The following is a 27,468-nucleotide window of genomic DNA, read 5'->3' as shown; positions in this document are numbered from 1 at the left end:
AGGATATTCAGAGAAGTCAAGAATGGTTACAGGCATATCAAACACCAGTTATTATAACAGTTAAGCAAATCTATGCAAAAGGAAAAAAGATACAGAAAGCTAGGAAACCAATAAATAGCTTACACAGACCCTTGGGTCTTTGTTTTTCCACCTTTCAACAATTTTATGATTCTTCAAATTAAAAAACCCTCAAGTTTTGTTTTTGTTTTGTTTTGTTTTTGAAAGCGAGCAAGGAGGGAGGTTGGGGGGGGGGCGGGAAGGGACAGAGGGAGAGGAGAGAGACAATCTTTAACAAGCTCCATGCCCAGTGTGGAGCCCAACACAGGTTTCGATCATTCTCACAACCCTGAGATCATGATCTGAGCCAAAACCAAGAGTCGGAGGCTTAACCAACTGAGTCACCCAGGTACCCCAACCCTCAACTTTTTAAAACAAGGAAATGACAGTGACAATAGAATTGGGCCTGCCAAATCAGGGCTTTGATACATATTGAGTTGATACTTTGCATCAACGAATCCACAACACTTAACTACCAGTCTGCTAAAGGAAGGTGGAAATAATTTCAAGGGCTGCTAATTAGATACAGGTTTGTTTGATCTTTCCTGCTAAGTAGCTTTGAGATGTGAATGGAAGTAATTTATTGTTTTGCGTCTCTCATTCTTTGTTTATGAAATGGGGATCAAGTATGCTTGTCCTTACAGACCTCACTGGAGCCTAACTCAGAGGGATAAATGAAATGATAGGCCAAACTCATCTGTAATGTTAAAATATATATGTATATGCAAAAAAAAAAACCACTGTAGGAATTGATAAAAACTGGATCATTTTCTGTTTTAAAAAGTAGAGCAGCAGGAAGTTAAAGTCCATAAAGCCAAAGACAGAATTCCCACAATGATGAGCTCCCCAAACTACCTTTTTTTCCCCAGGTGGCTTGAGAGCCATCATTTTAAAGATTATTTGGAGCTTATCCAGATTCTCAAAAAGAAAGATCTGCTGAATGTGAAGCTGCTTACACCTACTTGCAGTCCTCAGGCTTCACATGCTCTGAATGTCCTTGAGAAGAAAGACAGGGCTCAGGAGGATACCAGAACTGCTGAGAAACCCTCAAAAACAAACAAACAAAAAAAAACTAGGACGCATTAACTTGAAGCATTAGATATAGGCATGTCCTGTCTCTCCTCTTTAGCCTATCTGGTCTCCCTAAGGTCTTATAAGAGCAAGCACTGGCAGTATCACAGAAGGATTAGGCAAGTGCAGAAAAATAAAAGAAAACCATGGGTCAAACCCATATTTTTATATGGGTTTATATACCCACCTTAAGGGCTAACCAAATTTGTGGCCTAAGGGTCATCCTTTTGCTGAAAATACAAGATACAAGGTAGCAGACCAACTGCTACTACTACCTTAAAGTACAACTGCCTTGATCTTTTTTACTAATTCACTAGTCACCTTTACAATAGGATAGGAGCTCACTGAAGCAGGTCTAAGCCAGGTTTGCAATCCTGAAAGCACTTTGTATGGTGTGGAAAGCAGCAGGTATGGTTTCCAGATTCCTGATCAGGAATTCCCTTATTATAAGGACTTTTATATCAATATCAAACAAGCTCTAACAGTAGTGTATGAAAGGTCAGTTATTCAACTCTACTCTCTAGATAAGATGTCCAGTCAAACCAGTGTTCTATGATGTTCTCAATATGAGCAGAACAGGCTTCAAAATCTCTTGGCAACATCCTTCCCCATCTTTATCTTATTTAAGATTATATACTTTATCTCCAAATATGGGCTTCCAAGTTAAACATGGCAGTTCATACATATTTATACATATTTATTCTGCTCCTTCCTGAAATCCCATTAATGACAGTAAATGGACGCTCCATGTACAAGCAAATTTACCCAAAGAATTTTTAAATTAATGGATTGAAGTACAAATTCATTTATACACACCCTAGTTAAGATACCTAAAAGGAAATGACTATTCCAGTCTCCCCAGATCTTCTGAGCCGCTCTGAACCATATTTACTGAGTATGGCTGCTTTAGATCAAAGCCTTCTAGTTTTGTTTGTTGTTATAGTGATGAAATATTCAAGAAGATTCCCTCTCCCTTAAAGGGAAACTAAGGCCAGAGAAAGTGGTCACATTTTGGAACTGGTACAGAACCATATATTAAGGTTCCATATTCATTGACAAGAATTTTGAGATTCCTGATCTGTCATCTCATAGTTCAACAAAATGTCAAAATACTTTAGACATAAAAACCAAGTGGCATACCTGGCCATCTGGTTCAAGTACTCCAACACTAGCCAAGTCACAGAAGCATCACAGCTAAGAAAGGGTATTAATGATCATGTAATCAGACATTTTCATTCTTTACATAAAGAAACTGGAAGCCCTGAAGATGAGACTCCATCAGTGTTATACAACTAGTAAGTAGGTGGCCAAGTGGTACTTAAATCCATGTCGTCTCTCAATTCAGGTCTTTTGCCTCTGGGATATGGGCAAGGACACTCAGGGGTATAGGAGGTTTCTATAAAATTTTTTAACATTTTTATATCTCACCATGAAAACAGTCTAGATCATCTAGATGACTACCTTATAATGGAGAATTCCAGTGCCAGATTGGTGGCAAGTGGTACTACTTTTGTTGCCTAGAGCTTAAAGAACAGAAGAAACCAATATATAAATGAGGTTTGTGCCAAATGAAAAAAAAAATAGCACTGGTATGTGCTATAACAAGATCTTGCTGCAGCCTGAAAAGGATAATTCGGTTAAGGGCATTAACAAAGCACATGAAAGAGGAGACATGCCATGCTGCAAAGAAGCAATGTGATAATAGTACCATTTACCCATTTTAGTAGCCATTTATTTACTATTATTTTGCACATTTGCTGTGTTTTACAGTTGTACTGTAGACCTAAGCAGAAAGACTTTCTTCTTATTTTGTTCATACCCTTAGCTTAAAAATTACTTCCATGAACTCAAAGGGACGTAAGAACTTTTTTAAGGAAAAGCTTAATCAAAATTACAAAAAAATGTTTACTCAAATTACAGCAAAATGGTAATTGTAGAATCTAAGAGGGGAGCATGTTGGTGTTCACTGAAGAAATTTTTCAACTTTTCTGAAGATGTTCATAATAAATTTTGGAGGGAAAAAAGGAAAACTTTGAGACAACAGCTCCCTACTGTCAAACTTGTTATACAGATTTCAGAAAGTATCTCAAATATTTGACATAAAATATTAAAATTATGCCCAATACAAATTTGTATTATTTTGTTACTACTCTATATGCAATACCTGTAACATTAATCAGAACACTTTAAAATTAGCATACATTAGCTTGAATAAAATCAAATAAAATTAAACTGTTGAAAATCGCAATTGGATTACATATTGCCAAGAAATAAATCTACTCTTTGAGTGATATAGGTACTTTGGACAACTAGCTGGAGATCACTAAATGGATTTTCCCTACCTCACATAGGAACACGTCTTTCTCCTCCCTCCCACCTCCAGTGTTCTCAAGATACTGTAATTATCAGAAAAAAAAAAACTGAGAAAATAAATGCATAACCAAGGAACAGATTACCTAACTATATCAGAGTAATTTAATCTGAAAGTGAGGTGCAAATTTGGAAATTGGGTAGATCTTAGTTCTTAAGAAAGGTTTGTTTCTGTAATCTATTATAAGTTTCAAAACTAAAAGAAACATCAGGAACTCGTAGTCATTTTTAGTTTCAGGAACTTTTAATCAACCTATAGCTAAACTCTCCCTAAACTCAACCACAGAGACAACTGTCAATGTTCTCACCTACCCTAACATGAACATAAAAAAAGTCTCCCAACCAAGCCAGGTTGTTGGGAGTGGGAAGTAACAGATAAGCAAAGGATACTATTAACAATTCCTGGGGTAATAGATCAGAGTTGGAAACATCTGTATAAACCCATGTTTAGCTTAAAATAGATACAGATTATTACATACACAAATATTAATAAATACATGCATGAGTTAATATGCATGTGTATATCTCCTCATTCTTATCAACTCAGGTGTTGAAGCAATGACACCCCAGTAGCAATGAGCACACATAACACTCACATCTTGATTTTTTTTTTAGAAATGTGTTTCTTTTTTTTAATTATGTTCAGTTAGCCACATAATTAGTTTTTGATGTAGTGTTCAATGATTCATTAGTTAAGTATAACACCCAGTACTCATCACATCTTGATTTCTAATACTGTTCTCCAATAAGAAGAATCAGGACTCCTTGAAGACACGGTAGATCCTAGGACTGGGATAAGAAACATACAAATGAGCCCAGAGCATCTTGGTAGTGCCAGAAAGAAAGAAAGTGCTCAAACAAAAAAAAGAAACCCACAAGGATGGGGTTATGTCCAACGAGCCAACTGAAAGAACTCCCAGAGGCCAAAACTAGAACAATCTGAACAAAAATAAGTAGTAATGAATTATTATCAGAATATAAATATTCATGAAACGATATTGATATAAATGAATTCTCAAATAAATACATAATTTAGGAAGACCAGACACATTTCCTGTGCAGAAGAAATCTAAATAACTTATGTAGACACTCAACCATCAAAGAGGTGGAGGATAACTCCCCATTTTTAAGCACATCTGGCCTCCCTTCAAATACAGTATGGGAAGGGGAAAAAAATAATTTTAAATGTTAAGTGGAAAAACTTGGCAAACAGTACCTTAGCCAAGTAATAACAGTCAACATCAGTAGTGGTATGTCACGTTGATAGTACGTACTCGAGAAAGAAGAGTGGCAGTGTACTGCTATGATCTTCTTCCCAAAAACTCAAGCCCAGTCTAGTCATGAGAAGAATATCAGACAAATCCCAATAGAGGGACATGCTACAGAATACTTGACCATTAGTCCTTAAAATTGTTAAGGCCATCAAAAACAAGGAAAGTCTGAGAAACTGTCATAACTAAGAGCCTAAGGAAGACATGACTACTAGCTGCAAGGTAGTATCCTGGATGGGATCCTGGAACATAAAAAGAGCATTACAGAAAAACTAAGGAAATGTAAATAAAGTATGGACTTTAGTTATTAATAATGTATCAATATTGGTTCACTAATTGTGACAAATGTATCATAGTACTATAAAATGTTAATAATAAGGTAAAATGGGTATGGGGTATATAGGAACTCTCTCTGTACTATCTTCAAAACCATTCTGTAATACTCTAAAATAAGTTTTTTTTTTCTTTTAAATCTGCCAACTAGATGCTGAAGGCTTACAAATTTCAGGGGTTTTTTTTTATTTTTTTTTCAAAAAAAAAGCAAGCATATGGCCTTTCTCTTCACTACATCTGTGTCTCTGGGGTAAATACTGAGTACTGCAATTGCTGGGTCATAGGGTAGCTCTATTTTTAATTTTTTGAGGAACCTCCACACTGTTTTCCAAAGTGGCTATACCATCTTGCATTCCCACCAACAGTGTAAGAGGGTTCCCCTTCCTCCACAACCTCTACAACATTTGTTCTTTCTTGCTTAGCAATGTCCACAATAGCCAAACTGTGGAAAGAGCCAAGATGCCCTTCAACAGACAAATGGATAAAGAAGATGTGGTTCATATATACAATGGAATATTACTCAGCCATCAGAAAGGATGAATACCCAACTTTTACATCAACATGGATGGGACTGGAGGAGATTATGCTAAGTGAACTAAGTCAAGTAGAGAAAGTCAATTATCATATAGTTTCACTAATTTGTGGAACATAAGGAATAGCATGGAGGACATGAGGAGAAAGAAGGGAAAAACAAAGGAGGGGGAATCGGAGGGGGAGATGAACCATGAGAGACTATGGACTCTGAGAAACAAACTGAGGGCTTTAGAGGGGAGGGGGGCGAGGGGATGGGTTAACATGGTGATGGGTATTAAGAAGGGCATGTATTGCATGGAGCACTGGGTGTTATACGCAAACAATGAATCATGGAACACTACATCAAAAACGAATGATGTACTGTATGGTGACTAACATAACATAATAAAATAAAATTTAAAAAAAAAGCAAGCAAAATGGAACCTGAGAACTGGTAATTCTGTTTTCCAGATTTTGCTACAGTACGTAACATCATTGTTGGCAAATCTGGCCTAAAGACTTGCTTTTTCTTTTCTGTTTATAGGGATTTAATTGTAGTCAGTTTTTAAGTTGAAACATATGAGGCCCAAATATCAAGAATCCATAATATCAAAAAGTTATTAAAATTAGCAACTTGAACTCTTGTTCTTGTTCATCACAGACCATATGGAAGGACCTACTCAATACATTATATAAAATGAAGGCAGCAGTTATAGCAGTTTTCAGTCAAGGGAGACATGTAAGGCTAGAAAACTCTAATGATCATAAGAGTAACTGCATACCAATTATATTATACAGCGGCAAGCATACTAACAAACATAAAATACAGTATGCCAAAGTTTTCAAAGCTATTGATTAAAGTAACCTAGATATTTTATAATTAGATCCAGTAATGTAAAAATACAGTATGCCAAAATTTTTCAGAGCTATGGATAAGGCAATTTAGACATCTTATAATGAAACCCCGTAATGTACACTGATCTCCCAGCCATATCCCTATTTTGAAACTGTTACAAGCATTCAATTACATATTTTATGCAATAAGAAGGTACTGGGTCTATTGTATAGCTCCTAATATTTCTAGGGAAACTAGAAGAATAGCATTCCAGTTGGTCAAACAAAATAATTCTTTAAGTCTACCCATCATCTAAGAAATCTAGCATGAGTAAAATTTAAATTTTGCTTCAATCTCTCACCCTAACATGAAGAAATCAAAAGCTCATTTCCAACATAGTCATCAAAATAGTAAAGGAAAGAGTTCTTTATCAAACTCATTTGTATAGGGTGCACAAGGAGCCTAACATTCAATGTCTCAGTGCTCTAATTTGGAGAGGTCAAGGAAAATCAAGTAAAGCCTAAATCACCAATAAAAATAGCCAACTCAATGCCATCAATACAATGATATGTAACTGTGCACAGCCACTGAAGTTTAACTTGTTAAATTCAGTGGATCAGCTAAGTCTCAAATACTTGACATCCAACTTGAGTTGGACTTTGAGGGACACCAGTGTTAAGTGCTATTTGTCTATAGCCAAAACTATAGTGAGAAAATTGAGTTTTCATCCAATCCAATCTGTAAGACTCGAAGCAGAAGAAGGCATTAGCTCTGTTTAATCATACACATCAGTAGTCTTCACCATCCAAATTTATAAAGTTTGGGGGAACAGTTAGCTCAGTTCAGCTATCAGTTTTCTTCTTTCTTTAAGCTGGTAAAAAATTCTCCCAGGATGCTTTCACAAATAAGAATATCTTAGCAACCACCACAGATCAACTTTTAAAATTCTTTACTTAAGTCAAAAACTCCCATGCAGGTATACATTTTAGCAGCCACCACAGATCAACTTTTAAAATTCTTAAGTCAAAGGGGGCGCCTGGGTGGCTCAGTCGTTAAGCGTCTGCCTTCGCCTCGGGTCATGATCCCAGGGTCCTGGGATCGAGCCCCGCATCGGGCTCCCTGCTCCGTGGGAAGCCGGCTTCTCCCTCTCCCATTCCCCTGCTTGTGTTCCCTCTCTCGCTGTGTCTCTCTCAAATAAATAAATAAAATCTTTAAAAAAAAAAAAAATTCTTAAGTCAAAAACTCCCATGCAGGTATACATTTGCTAACCAGGGCCCAGATATCCTGAAAAACTATGAATGCTTTATCATAGCAGCCCTAGGTCTTACGATTTTCTACAATTTAGGGAGGTTGTTAGAGAAATGTGTAGATAAGTTACAGAAAGATAGGTAGAAAAAGTAAAGGGGGATATGGGAAAAGATGGACAAAACCAGGGTCAGAAAACTTCTTCCAATCCTGTATATTAACGTTCTCTAAGGAAGAAAGTCAGAAAGGAAAACACAATAACCACGTAGGGAAATGCAAAAAAAAAAAGAAAGAAAGAAAGAAACTTAAGTGCCTTCAATTTTCCAAATGACAAAATGTCATTTTCAAGGATTGAGATACTCAATTCAAGTCTCTGTCTTAATTCATCAGCCATCCCTAGACACTGAAGTTGAGATGGATGGTGATTTGATCCAAGGTTAGAGGCAGAACCAAAGGTTAGGTGTTCTTATTCCCAGTTCAGAACTTTTTCATAATTTTGCCAGCATCTCATTCCTTCTGCCCCCAAACCCATGAAAAAAATAGTGACTCATTCCAGGGGAACCTGGGTGACACAGTCAGTTAAGCGTCCAACTCAGTTTCGGTTCAGGTGGTGATCTCATGGTGGTGGGATTGAGCCCCACATCAAGCTCTATGCTCAGAGCGGAGTCTGTCTGAGTTTCTCCTTCTCCCTCTGCCCCTCCCCACCCTCACATTCTCTCTCTCTCTCTCTCTCTCTCTCTCTCTCTCTCTCTGGAATAAATAAATCTTTTCAAAAAAGTGATTCACTCTGTTTAAGAAGTTATGTGCTTCATTAAAATGCATTTGCAAAAAGCAAGAAATACTGGTGTAGGGTCTGTAGACCCTCAGCTTATATATCCCCTGAGTAAACTGACCAGGGTGCTGCCTAGTCACACTTTTCATTTTCCCCTTGCCACTTTGTTCATTAAGTATGTTTCTTCCACTCTTCTTCCCCTGTGCCCCACAGAACTTCCCAACATTTTTTATGGTACACATCAAATTGCCCAATACCATAATGATTTGTTCATTTTGGGATCCTCCTTATCAAGAATCATGTCTTTGGTTTTATTTATTCCAGTGTGACCCAATAAAGTTTGTGGAATTAACACAAGGATTATCTCAATTTTGAAGATGCCCACATTCGCAGAGAATCCCATTTTACAAATGCTAAAGACTTTATTTCAAGCAATGAATTGAAATACAACTCCAAGATTCACCTTTGAATGCTGTCTAGTGCAGGCTTCAATCCACTTAAAGTTGATCCATCCTTCCTCTTGACTGGAGGTACAAAACCAGCTCAGAATTCATCCCTTTAAAACAAATTCCAATAAAGTTATACTTGTATATTAATATAGAATAATTTGATTAGTAACAATAGAAGATCTCATAAGCATAGACCAGTGTTTCTCAAATTGGGGTGATAAGAACCCTGGGGGTTTGTGGATATATCTTCATGGATTCCTAAATCCTATATAAATTATATAAAACATTGTATATCTTTAATAAAGGTATCTTAAAACTGGAAAACATTTACATTTCAAATAACTTTAAGTCAGTGTTCCTCAAAACATTTTGTTCCTTTAAAAGGCATTTTATCCTGACAAATTACTTCAGTTTGAGAAACAATGGCATAGACCACATTTCCAAGAAGGCTCAGGACCATTTGTATACTACACTACCCCCAATCAGTCAGACTGGAGGATGTCTTCAGGCACTCATGGGAAACAAGCCATGAGGAAATATGGATATGAATTAAAATGGGCAGTAAGCAATGCCACTCAAAATGGTTCTTCTTGCTCCTGCCAGGATGCATGGATGTGCACCAGAAAGTCTCAAATATGATGTTAATATTTTTTTCAGCTGGACCTCTGTGTTTGTTTTACATCAGGGAGACTAAGCTTTTTAGCTTACCAATGTACCTGTAGAAAAAGATGAAGGGGAAAGGGTATAATTGACTTCATAAAGTGGGCAATGTCATAGTTTTCTTATAAAACTTACACTTCTCCATTGCCTTCTTGCCAAACAGGTTCCACAAATATCTCCAACTAAAAAGGCATCGCTACTCTCATGTTTTGTGGCAGAGATAGAATAAAAAGGCACAAAAAGCCAATATATCATATTTATACCCCCAATCCCTGAACCTTGAAAAGCTCAAGCTTATAATGAGATTTAACAATGAACAATTTCCCAGCCTTGGCATATAGCCATACACAGTAGCTAGGCCTTATCTCTTTAATCACTTTTCATACTTCCAAAAGAGGTAAAAACCAAATTACATTAAAATAAACCAACTGGACTACACATATGGCTGCAATATTAAATCATATCCTGGACCAAAGCAAAAAAGTAAACCCACTTCCCTCTTTAAGTTTATCCAACTAACTTCAAACCCTAGTGGGCTCCCTTTTTAAAATTCTGTAACTTATAATTCACACAATGTAGCACTTGATTATCATTTCCTAAAGGTATTTCAAGTGTGCTTATATTAGCTCCTCGGCAATACATCACAGGAATGAGGTTATAGAGGACCACATCATTTCTACCCCTCACTTTGATGTAACCCAGCATAGGGTGGGGTATACGGTATTTCTGTTGGTTAACTCATATGGTGATATATATAATTGCAGATGAGGTAGGAACAGGGAAGGAGACTTACAGGACCCTCTGACTTTTCTACAGGTAGCATTTAAGAGAATGAAAATAGAACAGGGAAAAGATTACTTAATAACTACAAAGTAGTACTTACAGTATTCTAAAGAGCCAGAGACTCTTCTTACAGCGGTCCAAGGAGCTAGTAGTGCATACTGCACCCTGAGCTGGGCCGATCTTTTGACATCCTTGTTAGAGGAATAGTATCCTTTTTCAGTGATTACAAAGAACTGCTGTTGTGATGACTAGTTATTTGCTTCAGCAGTTCCATATTAGATACTTCTCTGCCACACCCTGCACACTAGAGGCTAGGATATTATTCATTTTACCAGGAAGCTATCTCACTGTTGAAAATTTATGTCCAGAAGAATGACTAGATCTTGGCTTATTTTTCCTTTAATATAAAACAGGGAAATTGGTCCCATCATTTCTAAGTCCTCACTTCAGTGTAGTGCTTCAGGCTACTTTAAATTAGCAGAATTAAACAGGGTGCATTTTATTTATGTAATAGATTAATCAGGTAAAGTGAACTATGGTTTTCCAAAGTGCCTCAGCATATGTTCTCTCAGTTCATTCTTTTACAGCAATCTTCTTGAAATAAGTGTGGTTGATGATCCAGATGAAGAAATTTAAGGATGAGAAAGTTTAGGTAGTTTTTCTAAAAGTGAACGGTGGTAAAGCCCGAATAAAGAATGGTTTTAAAATGGTGGTAGAGCCCAAAGATATGTGTCTGAAGAGCTCTGCTCTAGAACTCTTGGGAATACTAAAACAGCAAGATTCACAGTGGTCTATCCACAGACCCACCACCCATAGTAAAATGAGAGACACTGGTCATCAGGTACATAGTATAAATGGGTTTTTGGACTTCAAAAATTAAATGACCAGGTTTACAATGCCATCTTGCAAACAGCATTTTTTTATTGTATCCTGGCAACCGGCACTGTACACTAGCAATATACAAGAGGGGAAGAGAGATTCCTGGCCAGGCAATCTGCTCTGGAAGGAAGAATGCACAGATGGTGCTAACCTTTCTTCCTGGGGAGACAATTTTCAACTGATACTTATATTGAAAATCCATAATAAAAGGCGGCAATCCGGCTTTCGAGGCCTGACTTGCCTTGAGCATTTTGTTCAGTAAAGCAGTAACAAAGGTGGGTAGGGACGGTTCCTGTCCCAGAATGTGACAACTGGAATTGGATCATTAACAAATGCAGAAAAAGGAGTGAAGGCCCATCCGCTTAATTCAGGTCTGCTTTTGGTAGTCAATACTGCACACTTGACATCAAAGTGGTAGGAAAATCGTGGGCTGATGAGCTGAAAAATGGGACAATCAGTACTGTGTCAATAACACAGAAGGGACTTTGGGTAGTCAGCAATGCAATGCAAAGAAGTGGAGGGGTCCATGTCTGATGGGTGGGACTAAGGAAAGTACAACTGAGGCATTACAGCAATATAAAGTGGGTAAGGCAATGACACAGGGATTGTTAATGTTTTAAGTCCAAGAGCAAGGGCCTTGCCCAGTCAACATTCCCCAGCAATAATGCAAAGGGAGGGGGAGGGACAATCTTATTTAATGGCTGAATAGATGAACACCTGAAACTGTGACAAAGGTCCACAGGAAGGGTCCAAGGGTGAGCACGGGTTGGGAAGAGGGAGGATAAGGGGAAGACCATGACTACTTGGAATTTTATAGATAGGAGCAATACAAAAGGAGAGGGAGTATGGGTTGCTATTTGATAGACAAGTTCACAGCATACTGCAATGTTTATACTTAAATTATGTCATGCAAAATTGGGGCTGGGAATGTTTGCCTAACAAGGCCAGGGAGGAAAAACTCATTGCTAATTGCCATTGTGCCCATTAACAGTCCCAGGAGAAGTTTTGTGTGGTCAGCACAAAGTATAGTAGTATAGTAATATAGTAATAGTAATTACTATAGTAATGCAAAGGGGGTTTAAGGGAATGTTATCCTAAATCTAACAGAAGGGAACATAGATAATTGCCCATTGACTGTCCAAGAAAGGGACCTTAGTCAGTACCCCTGATGTATACAAAGGGAGTACATAGGTCCCATCATTGCTAGTGGGGCATATTAATTGTCCAAGAGCTGAGGTCATGATAGCAGTCCTCAGCAGCAATCCAAAGGCAATGGTAGGGGCATAAAGCATCCTTTCACACTGCACAAATCCACAAACAAATACAAGTATGTATATTAATACTCTCAGGAAGAGCTCATTTATGGTTAACATGCCCCTGATGCAAAGGGAGTTTGAGGGGATGCAATCCTAGTCCAACAGAAAAGATGGACAATTGCAATTATACACATTAAAGTCCAAAAGAAAGGGCATTAGGTAAATAGCATCTCCTTACTCCAAAGCAAAGAGGGTACAGGGGTTCTAGTATAAGGCATACTTAGCAAACTGCATTTATACACATGAACTTTCCAAGTGAAAGAGTTTTAAATAGTGGACACTACCTGCTAAACATGCTAAGGAAGTAGGTAGGTCCTTATTGAGTACATAAAACAGGAAAAAATGCAATTGCACGTACTAACAGTCCAAAAGAGGGCCTTAGTTCATCAGCACACTCTGCTGTATTGCAAAGGGAAGGTGAGGGTATAGGACCTTAGTCTACTGAAGACAACAGAACAATTTCAATTATGAATGTTAGCGGTTTGCTACAAGGACCTTTGGGAGAAAAGAGTATCCCCTGCAGCAGTGCAAAGGAGGTATGATAGTTTTGGAAGTGACAGGGTTGTGGAAAACTACAATTCTGCGCATTAACTATCCAAATGCAAATGTATTAGCAGTGGGCACCACCTACTGGAAGGCTTAGAAGTAGGGGTGGGTGGTGTCTCCTCATCTAGTGCCTAAGAACCCGGACAAATGCAGTTATGCACATTAACAGGACAAGTTAGGGGTCAGCAACCTTGGTATACTGCAATGACATACAACAGGGTAGGATGAACTAAGCTGCAATTATGTACATTAATGCCTAAGGGATATGGTATGGTTAATTAAAACCATGTACCTTGTACAAATATAAGGATCTTAAAGTAATGGGCACTCCCTGCTAAAAGGTAAAGGGAGTGGGGAGAGGGGTGTCCTTAATTCAGTGTACAGAAACATGTACAAATGGAATTACGCATAACCACAAGCCATGAATAAAGGCCTTAGTGATCAGTACCCCTGCTATACTACAAAAGGGGTCTGAGAGGGTAGTACCTTATTCAAATGGGATGAGCCATGTGCAATTATGCACATTAATATCCATGGTGCATGGTTGTGGTCAATTACAATTGTGTTCCTTGACTGCTCAAGTGTAACAGCCTTGTAGAGGGGGCACTCCCTGCATAATAGATAATAGATAGAGGGAGTGGGGAGAGGTGTTCTTCTCTAGTACACAGGAACCCAGACAAATACAATCATGCATCTTAACAGGCCAAGAAATGGGACCTTATGGGTCAGAATTTCCTGCAGTACTTCAAAGGCAGTGTGAAGGGTAAGAATCCTAATTTAATTGTCATTATGCACATTAACAGTTTGAGAAAGAGGCCTTAAATTGACAGTATCCCATGCAGTAAAGCTTAGAGGTTCTGAAAAGAGTCAGGGACCCAAGTTAACTCAAAGGACAGTGGACAACTGAAACTACACACATCCACAGTCCCAAGAGAAAGGCTTTAATGTGGTCAGTCACCTCTGTTTCAGTAAGTGCAAAGTCCTGAACTTAGGCACAGTTGTGGACAACTGAGTGTGTACAAAACAACAAGGTTGTGCACATTAAACTGCATTAGTGTGTAAAATCTTGAGTAGTAGGCACCTCCTGCTGGAATATAAATAGTATGGGGAGGATGCTTACCTGGTGCACAGGTATAAGAGCAAATGTTAAGTATGCACAAACAGTCCAAGGGAGTGAATCTTGGCTAGTCAGAAGCCCCTGGAATAATGTAAATTGGGCAAGGAAATGAGATCTTACTCTAACATAAGGGAGCATGGATTGCTCTAATTATGCACATTTAAACTGCACAGGAGAAGCAGTCATAGTTGGTCAGCACCCCTGACACAGAGAAGGTGTTATGGGGATGGGATCCCAGTGCAATTTGGCACATTAACTGTCCAACAGAAAGGCTGTAGGTCAGTACCCCCATATAATACTAAGAAGTAAGGATATTAGCTTATCAAGAGGGCACATGCACATTAAGAGTCCCAAGAAAAGAACTTTGAGATACTAGCATCCCCTGATGTAATATAAAAAAGGTGGGAAATTAGTTTAAAGAGAAGGACCATAATCATTGGAATTTTGCACACAAATAGTCCTGGAAAAAAGTAACTGAGGTAATTAATTCCAAGAGAGTACAGAGGACTTAAATGAAAGACACAGTGTGGTCAATTACCATGGTTCACTTTATCCTAGTACAAAGGTCTTAAATAAAGTGCATCCACTACTGAATACATGGGAAATTAGTGAAATCTTATCTACTGCAGAGAAAAAGGAACAAATACAATTATGCACATTAACAGTGCAAAAAAAGGGGGGCCTTGGTTTTCAGCAAACCCCTACTGTAACGTTAACAGGGTGTGAGTGAATGGGATACACCTTAATAGTCCCAAGTACCTTCTGAGGTAATGTAAAAGGAGTGAGAGGGCATGGGACCCTAGACTAACAAGAGGGACCACAACTGCATTTAAGCACATTCACAGTCCCAAGTACCCTCTGCTATAATGCAAAGACAGTAGGAGGGCATGGGAAAATATACTAACAAAGGGAACCACTGCTAAAATTAAGCACTTTATCCTCCCCAAATATACTCCCAGATAATGTAAAGGGAGTTGGTGGGCATGGGATCCTACAAGACAGAAGGTACCACAGCTGTGAGCATTTGACAGGCCCAAGTATTCTCTGCTGTGATGCAGAGTTGGAGGTGTAGAATCCTAAACTAACAGAAGGGAACACGGCTGCAATTAAGCACCTTTCAGTACGAAATCTGCTCCCAGGTAATATAAAGGGAGGAGGTGGTCATGACTAGCAAAATGGACCACACCTGTATTTAAGCAATTAACAGTCCCAAGTACCACCTGCTGTAATACAGCAAAGGGAGTTAGAGGGCATCGGATCCTAGACAAACAGAGGGCACCACAGGTGCAAATGAGCACTTTAACGGTCCCCAAAGTCCTCCCAGGTAATGTAAAGGGAGTAGAAGCGGATGGGATCCTAAACCAACAAAAGTGACTACACTTTAAGTGTTAAGTACTTTAACAGCCCCAAGTACCCACTGCTATAATGCAAAAGAGTAGGAGGGCATGGGAAACTAGACACACAAAAGGGACCACAGCTCCAACTGAGCATTTAAACAGTCCCAAATATATCCTCAGGTAATGCAAAGTGAGTTGGAGGACATAGGATCCTAGGTTAACAAAAGGGATCAGGACTGCAATTGAGCCCATTAAAAGTCCCAAATATCCTCTGCTGTAATGGACAGAAAGTTAAGAGGGCATGGGATGCTAGACTAACAGAAGGAACCACAGCTGCAAATAAGCACATTACAGTCTCAAATCTGTTCCTAAGTAATGCAAAGGGAGTTGGAAGGGACTGGAAACTAGACTAATAGAAGGGACAACAACTGTAATTAAGCTTGTTAACATTCCCGTATCTGCTCCCAGTAATGTAAAGGGAGAAGGGAATGAGATCCTAGACTAACGGACGGGACCACACCTGCAATTAAGTACTTTAACAGTCCCAAGTACCATCTGTTGTAATGCAAAGAGAATAGGAGGGCATGGGAACGATACTAACAAAAAATGCTCGATTTAGTTGTGTGGCGCCTTCTAACAGTCCCAAAAATCCTCCCAGGTAGTGTGAACAGAGTAGGAGGAGATGGGATCCCAGGAATTACAGAAGCTACAACAGCAGCAATTAACAATCCCAAGGACCCTCTGTTGTAATGTAAATTGAATAGGAGGACATGGGAAACTATACTAATAGCAGAGACAACAGCTGCAATTAAGCAATTTAACAGTTCCAAATACACTCCCAGGTAACACAAAGGCGGTTGGAAGGCTTGGGATACTAGACTAACAGAAGGGACCACAGCTACAGTTAAGCCTATTAACAATCCAATGCCCTCTGCTGTAATACAAAGGGAGTTGGCGAACACTGGGATCCTGTAACAACAGAAGGGACCACAGGTGCGATCAAGAACTTTTTAGTCCCAAATACTACCAGGTAATACAAAGGTGTAAGAGGAGATGGGATCCTAGACTACTGGAAGGGACCACAGCTAAAATTAAACATATTAGTAGTCCCAAGTAGTCCTTGCTGTGTGCAGAAGGAGTTGGAACACACGGGACCCCAGACTAACAAACGGGACCACAGCTGCAAACAAGCACATTAATAGTCCCAAATCCACTTCCAGGTAATACAAAGTGAGTAGGAAGGGATGGGACCCTAGACTAAGGAAAGGGACCATAGCTGCAACTAAGCACTTTAACAGTCCCAAAGACAATCCCAGGGAATACAAAGGGAGTTAAAGGATGTGAGATCCTAGACTAACAGAAGGGACCGTGGCTGCAATTAAACACCTTAAAGGTCTCAAGTACCCTCTGCTGTAATGCAAAGGAAGCGGGAGGGCATGGGAAACTAGACGAACAGAAGGGACTGTAACTGCAGTTACGCACAAGAACAGTCCCAAATGCCCTGCCATGTAATGTAAAGGGAGTAGAAGGGGAATGGGATCCTAGACTTGACAGAAGGCAGCACAGCTACATTCAAGCACCTTAAAGGTGCCAAGTACCCTCTGCTATAATGCACAGGGAGTTGGAGAGGAGGGAATCCTACATTAACATGAGGGACACAAGGCTTCATTTAAGCATATGAGACTTCATATACATTATGTATAATGCAAAAGGAGTTAGGTGGGGATAGGATTTAAGCACAATAACAGTCTCATGTAAACTCTGTAATGCAAACTGAGTAGGAGGGGATGGGATCCTAGACAAACTAAAGGGACTCTGGTGGCAGTTAAGCACATTTACTGTCCCAAGTATCCTCTGCATAAAGGCAAAGGAAATAGGAGGGGATGGGATCCTAGACTAACAGAAGGCACCATAGCTGCCTCTGAGGACCTTAAAGATCCCAACTACCCTCTGCTGTAACGCATAGGGAGTTGAAGAGGATGGAATCCTACGCTAACATAAGGGACATGGCTTCGTTTAAGCACATTAACAGTCCCATGTACGCTCCATGATAATGCAAAGGGAGTAGGTAGGGATGGGATTCTGGTCTGTAAGAAGGGACCACAGCTGCATTAGAGCACATTAACAGTCCCTCACACCCTCAGTGGTAATGCAAACCCTGTAGGAGGGGATGGGATCCCAGACAAACAGAAGGGACTATAGCAGCAATTAGGCACATCAACAGTCCCAAGTACCCTCTGCAGTAATGCAAAATAGGAGAGGATGGAAACATAAACAGAAGGGGACACAGCTGCATTTAAGCACCTTAAAGGTCTCAAGTACCCTCTATGTAATGCAAAGGAAGTGAGGTGGGGATGGGATCCTAGACTAACAGAAGGCACCATAGCTGCCTTTGAGGACCGTGAAGATCACAACTACCCTCTGCTGTTAATGCATAGGGAGTTAGAGAGGATGGAATCCCTACACTAACATATGGGCTGTAGCTGCATTTAAGCAACATTAACAGTCCCATGTACCCTCCATGATGCAAAGGGAATAGGTGGCGACGGAATCCTCGTCTAACAGAAGGGACCATAAGTACATTTAAGCACATTAACAGTTCCTCGCACCATCGGTGGTAATGCAAATGCTGTAGCAGGAGATGGGATCCTAGACAAACAGAAAGGACTATAGTGGCAAGTAGGCACATTAACAGTCCCAAGTATCCTCTGCAGTAATGCAAAGGGAGTTAGGTGGGGATGGGATCCTAGACTATCAGAAGGCACCACAGCTGTGTTTAAGAACCTTAAAGGTCTCAACTACCCTCTGCTGTAATGCACAGGGAGTTAGAGAGAATGGAATCCTACATTAACATAAGGGATCATAGCTGCACTTAAGCACATTAACAGTCCCAAGTACCCTCTGCAATTATGCAAATGCAATTAGGTGGGGATGGAATCCTAGGTTAACAGAAGAGACTTTAGCTGCCTTTAAGCACATTAACAGTCCCTTGTACTTTTTGTGGTATTGCAAACCCTGTAGGAGGGGACAGGATCCTAGACAAACAGAAGGGACTGTAGTGGCAATTCGATACATTAACAGTCCCTTGTACTTACTGTGGTAACGGAAACCCAGTAAGAGGATAGGATCCTAGATTAACAGAAGAGACAGTAGCTGCATTCAAACACTTAATTGTCCCTTGTACCTTCTGTAGCAATGCAAACGATTTGGGAGGGGATGGGATCATAGACAACAGAAGGGACTTTAGTGGCAATTAGGCACATTAACAGTCCCAAGTATCCTCTGCAGAAATGCAAGGAAGTAGGAGGGGATGGGATCCTAGACTAACAGAAGGCACCATAGCTGCCTCTGAGGACCTTAAAGATCCCAACTACCCTCCGCTGTAACGCATAGGGAGTTGAAGAGGATGGAATCCTACACTAACATAAGGGACCATGGCTTCATTTAAGCACATTAACAGTCCCACGTATGCTCCATGATAATGCAAAGGGAGTAGGTAGAGATGGGATCCTGGTCTAAAAGAAGGGACCATAGCTGCAGTACAGCACATTAACAGTCCCAAGCACCCTCTGCAATAATGCAGACAGAGTTAGGTGGGGACCAGGTCCTAGGTTAACAGAAGAGATCTTAGCTGCGTTTAAACACATTAACAATCCCTTGTACCCTCTGTGGTAATGCAAACGGTGTGGAATGGGATGCGATCTTAGACTAACAGAAGGGATTGTAGCAGCAATTGGGCATGCTAACAGTCCCAAGTATCCTCTGCAGTAATGCAAAGTAGGAGAGGATAGGAACATAAACTAACAGAAGGGGCCACAGCTGCATTTAAGCACCTTGAAGGTCAAAACTACCCTCTGCTGTAATACACAAGGAGTTGGCCAGGATGGAATCCTACACTAACTTAAGGGTCTGTGGATGCATTTAAGCACATTAACAGTCCCATGTACCCTCCATGACAATGTAAAGGGAGTATGTGGGAACGGGTTCCTACTCTAATAGAAGGGACCACTGCTATGGTAAGTTCATTAGCAGTCTCAAGTACCCTCTGCAATAATGCAAAGAGAATTAGGTGGGGATGGGAACCTAAGTTAACAGAAAAGACAGTAGCTGCATTTAAGCACCTTAACAGTCCCTTGTACTCTCTTTGGTGATGCAAACCATGCAGGAGAGGATAAGGATCTAGACAAACAGAAGAAACTATAGCGGCAATTAGGCACATTAACAGTCCCAAGTAGCCTCTGCAGTAATGCGAAGGAAGTAGGAGATGGGAACAGAAACAGAATGAGCCATACCTGCACTTAAGCACCTTAAAGGTCTCAAGTACCCTCTGCTGAAATGAAAGGAAGTAGGAGTGCATGGGAAACTAGATTAACAGAAGGGACTATAGCTGTAATTAAGTTCATTAACAGTCCCAAACACCATCTGCTCTAATGCAAAGGAAGTGGGAGGGCATAGGATCCTAGACTAAAAGAAGGGACTGTAACTGCAGTTACGCACAAGAACAGTCCCAAATGCCCTGCCATGTAATGTAAAGGGAGTAGAAGGGGAATGGGATCCTAGACTTGACAGAAGGCAGCACAGCTACATTCAAGCACCTTAAAGGTGCCAAGTAGCCTCTGCTATAATGCACAGGGAGTTGGAGAGGAGGGAATCCTACATTAACATAAGAGACAGAGCTGCATTTAAGCACATTAACAGTCCCGTGTACACTGTGTGCTAATGCAAAGCTAATAGAAGATGGAGGGGATCTAGACTACTGGAAGGGACCACAGCTAAAATTAAACATATTAGTAGTCCCAAGTAGTCCTTGCTGTGTGCAGAAGGAGTTGGAACACACGGGACCCCAGACTAACAAACGGGACCACAGCTGCAAACAAGCACATTAATAGTCCCAAATCCACTTCCAGGTAATACAAAGTGAGTAGGAAGGGATGGGACCCTAGACTAAGGAAAGGGACCATAGCTGCAACTAAGCACTTTAACAGTCCCAAAGACAATCCCAGGGAATACAAAGGGAGTTAAAGGATGTGAGATCCTAGACTAACAGAAGGGACCGTGGCTGCAATTAAACACCTTAAAGGTCTCAAGTACCCTCTGCTGTAATGCAAAGGAAGTGGGAGGGCATGGGAAACTAGACGAACAGAAGGGACTGTAACTGCAGTTACGCACAAGAACAGTCCCAAATGCCCTGCCATGTAATGTAAAGGGAGTAGAAGGGGAATGGGATCCTAGACTTGACAGAAGGCAGCCCAGCTACATTCAAGCACCTTAAAGGTGCCAAGTAGCCTCTGCTATAATGCACAGGGAGTTGGAGAGGAGGGAATCCTACACTAATAAGGGACAGAACTGCATTTAGCACATTAACAGTCCCATGCACATTGTTGTGCTAATGCAAAGTGAATAGAAGGGGATGGAATCCTAGACTAACAGAAGGGATTGTAACTGCAATTAAGCACATTTACAGTCCCAAGTAGCCTCTGCAGTAATGCAAAGGAAATAGGAGGGGATAGGAACATAAACTAACAGAAAGGGCCATAGCTGCATTTAAGCACCTTAAAGGGCCCAAGTACCCCATGCAGTAATGCATACGGAGTTAGAGAGAATGGAATCTTACAGTGACGTAAGGAACCATAGCTGCCTTAGAGGACATTAACAGTCCCAAGTACCCTTTGCAATAATGCAAAGGAAGTTAGACAAGGACTGGATCCCAGGTTAAGAGAAGAAACCATAGCTGCCTTTAAGCACATTAATAGTCCCTTGTAACTTCTGTGGTAATGCAAACCCTGTAGGAGGGGATGGGATCCCAGACAAACAGAAGGGACTACAGTGGCAAGTAGGCACATTAATAGTCCCAAGTATCCTTTGCAGTAATGCAAAGTAAGAGGGGATGGGAACATAAACAGAAAGGGCCATAGCTGCATTTAAGCACCTTAAAGGTCTCAAGTACCCTCTGTTGTAATACAAAGGAAGTGGGAGTGCATGGGAAACTAGGTTAACTGAAGGAACTATAGCTACAATAAAGCTCATTAATAGTCCCATTGTACCCTTCATAATAATGCAAAGGGAGTAGGTGGGGATAGGATCCAGCCGAAGGGACCATAACTGCAATTATGCACATCAACAGTCCCAAGTACCCTCTGCATTTAAATGGGGAAAAAGGGATCCTAGGTTAACAGAGGCCATAGCTGCCATTTAAGCACATTAGCAGTCCCTTGTACTCTGTGTAATGCAAACTCAGTAAGAGGGAGGGGACTGGGATCCTAGACAAACTGAAAGAACTCTGGCAGCAATTACCCACATTACAGTCCCAAGTATCCTCTGCAGAAATGCAAAGGAAGTAGGAGGGGATGGGATCCTAGACTAAAAGAAGGCACCATAGCTGCCTTTGAGGACCTTAAAGATCCCAACTACCCTCCGCTGTAACGCACAGGGAGTTGAAGAGGATGAAATCCTACACTAACATAAGGGACAGAGCTGCATTTAAGCACGTTAACAGTCCCATTGTACACTTTACGCTAATGCAAAATGAGTAGAAAGGGACAGGATCCTAGACTAACAGAAGGAATTATAGCTGCAATTATGAACATTAACATTTCCAAGTATTCAGTGCAGTAATGCAAAGGAAATAGGAGGGGATGAGAACATAGACTAACAGAAGGGACTGTAACTGCCTTAAGCCCCTTAAAGGGCCCAAGCAGCCTCTGCAGTAATGCAAAGGGAGTTAGGTGGAAATGGGATTCTAGGTTAACCACAGGAGACATCGGAGATCGCCATTTTGCACATGAACAATTTTAGGAGAAGAGCCTTAGGTAATTAGCACCTTTTAGATGTAAAGATGGTGCAGAGTTCCTAATACAAAAGACTCAGTCTAATCAATTAATATTGTACACACAAAGTATCCTAAGTGTATAGTTCTTTAGTAAAGGTCCCCTGCTAGAATACAAAGGGAGTGCGTGTGCCTAGTTCACAGAATACGTGCCAATGCAATTATGAAAATTATCAATTCAAGAGGATCCTTGAGTGATCAGCCCACATTATAGCATGCAAATGGGATACAGTGGCCCTTTCAAATGGACAGGACTCTGCACAACTGCAACTGTGCAAATTAACTGTCCAAGAACTGAGTTCTTGAATAATCTGCACTCCCTAGCAATATCCCAAAGAGGTTAGGATTTCATTTTTCATTGCACAGCACCATGGATATATGCAATTATGCACACCAACTGTTTAAAAGAATTGACCTCAGGTAATCAGAACTCCTCATAAGCAATGGCATAAAGATAAGGTTATATCCCAAACTAACTGGTGGGGCCATGGGCAATGAGGATTTTATATATTAATGCAAGGTAGTAAGCAGTCTGCACTACCTAGAAGTAACGAAAAGAGCATGGGTGGGTCTTGTCTTTTAGACAGGACCATGAACAATAATAATTGTACTCATTAATATCCCAAAGTTAAAGGACTCTGAGGATGAGCACCTCTGCTATAATGCAAAGAAGTTACAAAGGATTTGTGTAATGAACAGGGGTGTGGACAATTGGGATTATACTCATTACTCATTCAAGGAATATGATCCCAGGTAGTCAGCACTTCCTAGTAGCAATGCAAAGGGGATGGAGGGTCATTGATTACTGGGCAAGACGATGTACAATTACAATTTGGTACTTTAATCCCAGAAGCAGGACAAAAATGGTAGGGTGCCTTTGTTTAATGAACAAGGCTGATACAATTGGGACTGAGCATGTTAACCGTTTAAAGACTCATGTTTTCTGCACCCACTCCTGAATTCAGCACAAGGGTATTGGACTGGGATCTAATCCAATGGGCAGGATTACGGACAATTAAAATTTCACTCAGTGTAGAGTTCAGGTGGATCAGCACAATTTATGAACACTGCCCAGAAAACTGGGACTGTGACTACTGCAGCAATGACAGAGGAATGGTTTCTCCTTCCTGAAGGGCAGGGGAGAGATGATGAATAACCAAAATTATGAACAATAGGTGTCTGATATGAAGCTCTCAAATAACATTTTCTAACATTAACACAAAGGTACATGGACTGTTTGTTCTAACATGGGACAGTGGACAAATGGGATTGTGTACATTAATTGAAAATGACTCAAGTAGTCAACTCAGAAAATTAGCAATGCTAGAGAGGCAGATAGGGTATTCCAGTCTTATGGACCAGCAATGGACAACTTATTTTTAGCACCAAATCAATGCAAATTGGGAATGACTTTAGGGGTGATGGCTGGGGCTGGGGCTGGGGCTGGGGCTGGGCCTGGGGCTGGGGATGGGCCTGGGCCTGGGACTGGGACTGGGACTGGGGCTGGGACTGGGGCTGGGATTGGGACTGGGATTGGGACTGGGGATGGACCTGGGGCTGGGGCCGGGGCTGATGCTGGGGCTGGGGCTGGGGCTGGGGCTGGGACTGGGACTGGGCGGCTGGGGCTGGGGCTGGGGCTGGGGCTGGGGCAGGGCTGGACACAGGGCAGGGGAAGGGCTGGTGCCAGATAGTCGGCGGCAGGGGGGGCGGCTGCTGGGAGGAGGGCTGGGGAGGATCTGGGGGCTGTGGAGACAAGGAACCACAGAAAATTGAAACTGTGGGCATTAACTTTCAATAATGTTTGACTAGAGGAACAAGTCCACAGCAAGTCAAGTTTCCTGATAGGTAAGTTATTAATTAGTGCAGCATTCAGGATGGCAACAAAGCAAGGCCTGGACTGGAGTGGACCTTCAAGTATTCCTTATTACATTTAATCATAAAGTTAAAATTTTAATTATTTCTGTGCTATGACTTTTCAAAAATCCAAAAGGAAGTAGTTTATTAAGTCAATTTCAAAGTAAAAAAGTAACAAAAAGTTTTTAAATGCCGATTTGACTTTGAATATCTAAAGCCAAAAAAAATAGTTTAAGCAATTTGTAAAAAAGAAACTGAAAACTTTAAGGAATTTTAAGGAACCCAAAAATGAAAACTCATTTAATGTAATTGAATTCTACAAATAAGCTCCTAAATACATTCCCAGAATAGTCACTTAAAGCTTAAAACTAAAACTAGCAAACCACATAATCAAACTATGTAAGACTGACATCCAAGAAATAAATATAAATCAAAATCCGACCCCAGCATTAGCCACGGGGTAGGTGTTCCTCTTGAGGAAGGCAGGGATTCCTCTTCTGCCACCTGTTGGCCAACGATCATCTGTGATCCATTCTGGTTCTTGCCAGGACTCACCACCATGTTCACACCTGGCAGGCATGGAGCACTGCCCCTGGCCACATTGCAGAAGAGCAAAGGCCCGGGGGGAGGGGGGTAGACTAGCCATAGGCCATGGCACCAATGCAGAGAAATGGGGGTTAGGTTCAGCCCAGAGCCAAATATCCAACACTGCAAGAGGCAGTGCTGGAGGGGAGGGAGCAAATCAAAGGGGAGGGAGCAAGTGAGAGGGGAGGGAAGTGGTAAAGGCAAGTGTCCTTGGAAAGACCTTGGGTACCACCCACTGAGAGGAGAAGACGTACAAACATGGCTCCTCTGCTTCCTCCTGACTGGCTGAATAAAGACGGCAGTGTGGTGCTATGCTAACTCACACAGTCTAATTCCATCCTCCAGTAATTGGCTATGCCCAATTCTACCACCCTTTCTGATTGGGTGGGTCATGCGGCAATCCAACATTGTCCATCCCACCTTTCTCTCACTTTTCGCGGCAAACACGACAACGCCCGCCATCTTTAACAATGCGGCAGGCCCACCTGGTGCAAAGCCCGCCAAGAATGTACCGGGCAAAAATCCCCGCCACGACGTCCACGTGACAAACTGCCATGATATCCAAATGACAAGGTCTGCCATATTGTCCCTGCGGCAAAACCTGTCAGGAAATGCATACGGCAAAGAAAAAAGCCCGCCATGTTTTACACTGCGGCAAGTACTCCAGCCGCCATCTTTTACTATGTAACAGAATATTTGCACCGCCATGCTGTGTACTAGAACAAAGACACCACCATGATGTGGCCTTCCCGCCACATGAACACTGCGGCAAAATTGGGTCCGCCATTTTGGACACTCTAACAAAGCAGAGAGCCATGCTGAGCAATGCCGCAAACCCAAAATCGCCATTTTGAACCCTGTGCCTAAGTCTTCTCCCTATCATTTTCGACCAGCCTCTTGTAACATGACACAAGACCATCCTGTTTTTCTACCCCATGATACCACAGTTCATGCAAAGCTCCTAACAAGCTCCAAATCAGCTCATTCAAAACATTTAGCTAATGCAACGCATATAACTGCCTTTGCCTGTCCCGCTATCCATCTTAGCTCCCTAATTTATAGTTGGCACAAACAACCAGCCCCCAACCGACCGGCTGAAGTGGCCGCCATCTTTCCTCCCCAACCTAACTAACCCCTTAGCCTAACTGCAAAGTCATCTCCCAGCCAAAGCCGTAGGTTCACTCACACAACACCAAACGATTAGCAGCATAAATTTGCAGACATTCCAGATAGCACAACCAACACTTCCATCCATAAAAGGCCCCGATGGGCAATGAGAAAAAAAAAAAATCTAAACAGGTATCCACAGCCCCGATGGGCAAGGAAAAAAAAAAAATTAAGGCAGGTATCCGAGGCCCCGATGGGCAAGGGAAAAAAAAAATAAAAGCAGGTATCCGAGGCCCCGATGGGCCAAAAAGTACATTTTTTTTAAAGCAGGTATCCATTGCCCCGATGGGCCAGGGGGTTGGGGAGAGAGGGGGGGACACAGCAGGTATCCGAGGCCCCGATGGGCTAAGGGGGAAAAAAATAATAAAAGCAGGTATCCGCGGCCCCGATGGGCAAATTAAAAAAAAAAAATTAAAAGGCAGGTATCCACAGCCCCGTTGGGCAAAAATAATAAGAATGATGGTGATGATAATAATAATAATGAAACCCGGTATCCGCAGCCCCGATGGGCAAAATACAGAATAGAGAAGGAAAAAGAAAACTAAACCACGAAAAAAGATACATCAACCAAAAATCATTCCAATGAAAAATTCCTTTAAAACTGAAAATTGCCTAAAAATATCCCAAATACCTGAAAAATAGGGAGGAGGTGTCAAGAAAACACTCGAAGAAAGTTTAGGATTATCAAAATATTTTATGGAATTTTGGTGAATTTTCTTAAAGAAATACGCCATAAGAGGTGGTTGGGGCTGGAAAATGTTCCAGAAAGAACCACACGGGCAAAGATATCCACTCTTATCGAGCTTCCAAGCCGGGAAGGGAAGAAATATGGCGGCAGCAGCAAATTGCAGTGCTTTAAGAAGTGAGGGGGAGGGGACCTGAGGGCGGAGGGAGTAGAAGAGGAGTGGCCTAGAAGATTGAAAGCCAGACATCTTTGTGGTTTAACTGGTTCAAAATTTAACCAGTAACAAGAAAAAGGGAGATTTCAAGAAAACAGCAACATGTTAGAAAGAACACTAGACTGGAAGTAGGCTTCATTTCTTGACCACAAATTCAATGGGTTTTCAATGGGTTCTTATCTATAAAATAGGGACGTTGAGTAAATCAAATTAGATAACTGAGGCTAAAATTCTCCACAAATAGCATAGCAAGTGAAAGGGTTTTAATTTAGTTTGGTTTTGAAATGGGAAGAAGGGGGAGGTAAAGCTTTGATATGTTGATAAAGAATCCCAATACCTCTTTCAGCCAGAATGTGTAACTCCCCCACCAAACGTTTGAACCAAGGAAGCTAGGAAGGGTACTACATTAAGGTTAGAACCCTCTCCAAGGGACTTTCCCTTCCATTATCTAATGAGATAGTGCCCGTTTATTCCTATGTTTTATAGATAATGAAGCTGTTACATGATATGCATGAGGTCACACGGCATGATTTTGAGTCAGTGTATTTTCTACTCCAGCACTCTAACCTTTGCATGGCCTCTG

The 27,468-nt window shown here is 41.1% G+C and overlaps 1 long non-coding RNA gene across 5 annotated transcripts in view; it reads right to left on the bottom strand.

The window, feature by feature from the left end:
- Positions 1–26,819, bottom strand: part of LOC116621816 — a 36,822-nt gene extending 10,003 nt beyond the window's left edge. For 2 of the 5 annotated variants that reach the window (XR_004297476.1, XR_004297479.1), the window contains exons 1-2: positions 10,460–23,814; positions 8,931–9,023 (exon numbers count right to left, since the gene is read on the bottom strand). This is a non-coding gene — a long non-coding RNA (uncharacterized LOC116621816). Of the gene's footprint in view, positions 1–8,930; positions 9,024–10,459; positions 23,819–24,676 lie in introns of those variants that run through there. The other 3 variants (XR_004297478.1, XR_004297477.1, XR_004297475.1) reach the window with 3 other exon arrangements.
- Between the last annotated feature and the right edge of the window lie 649 nt (positions 26,820–27,468).

Source organism: Phoca vitulina, unplaced genomic scaffold, assembly GCF_004348235.1.
Source record: "Phoca vitulina isolate PV1807 unplaced genomic scaffold, GSC_HSeal_1.0 scaffold51, whole genome shotgun sequence".
NCBI lineage: Eukaryota > Metazoa > Chordata > Mammalia > Carnivora > Phocidae > Phoca > Phoca vitulina.
The sequence above is the reverse complement of the archived record's forward strand: the minus strand, read 5'-3'. Positions and strand labels throughout refer to the sequence as shown.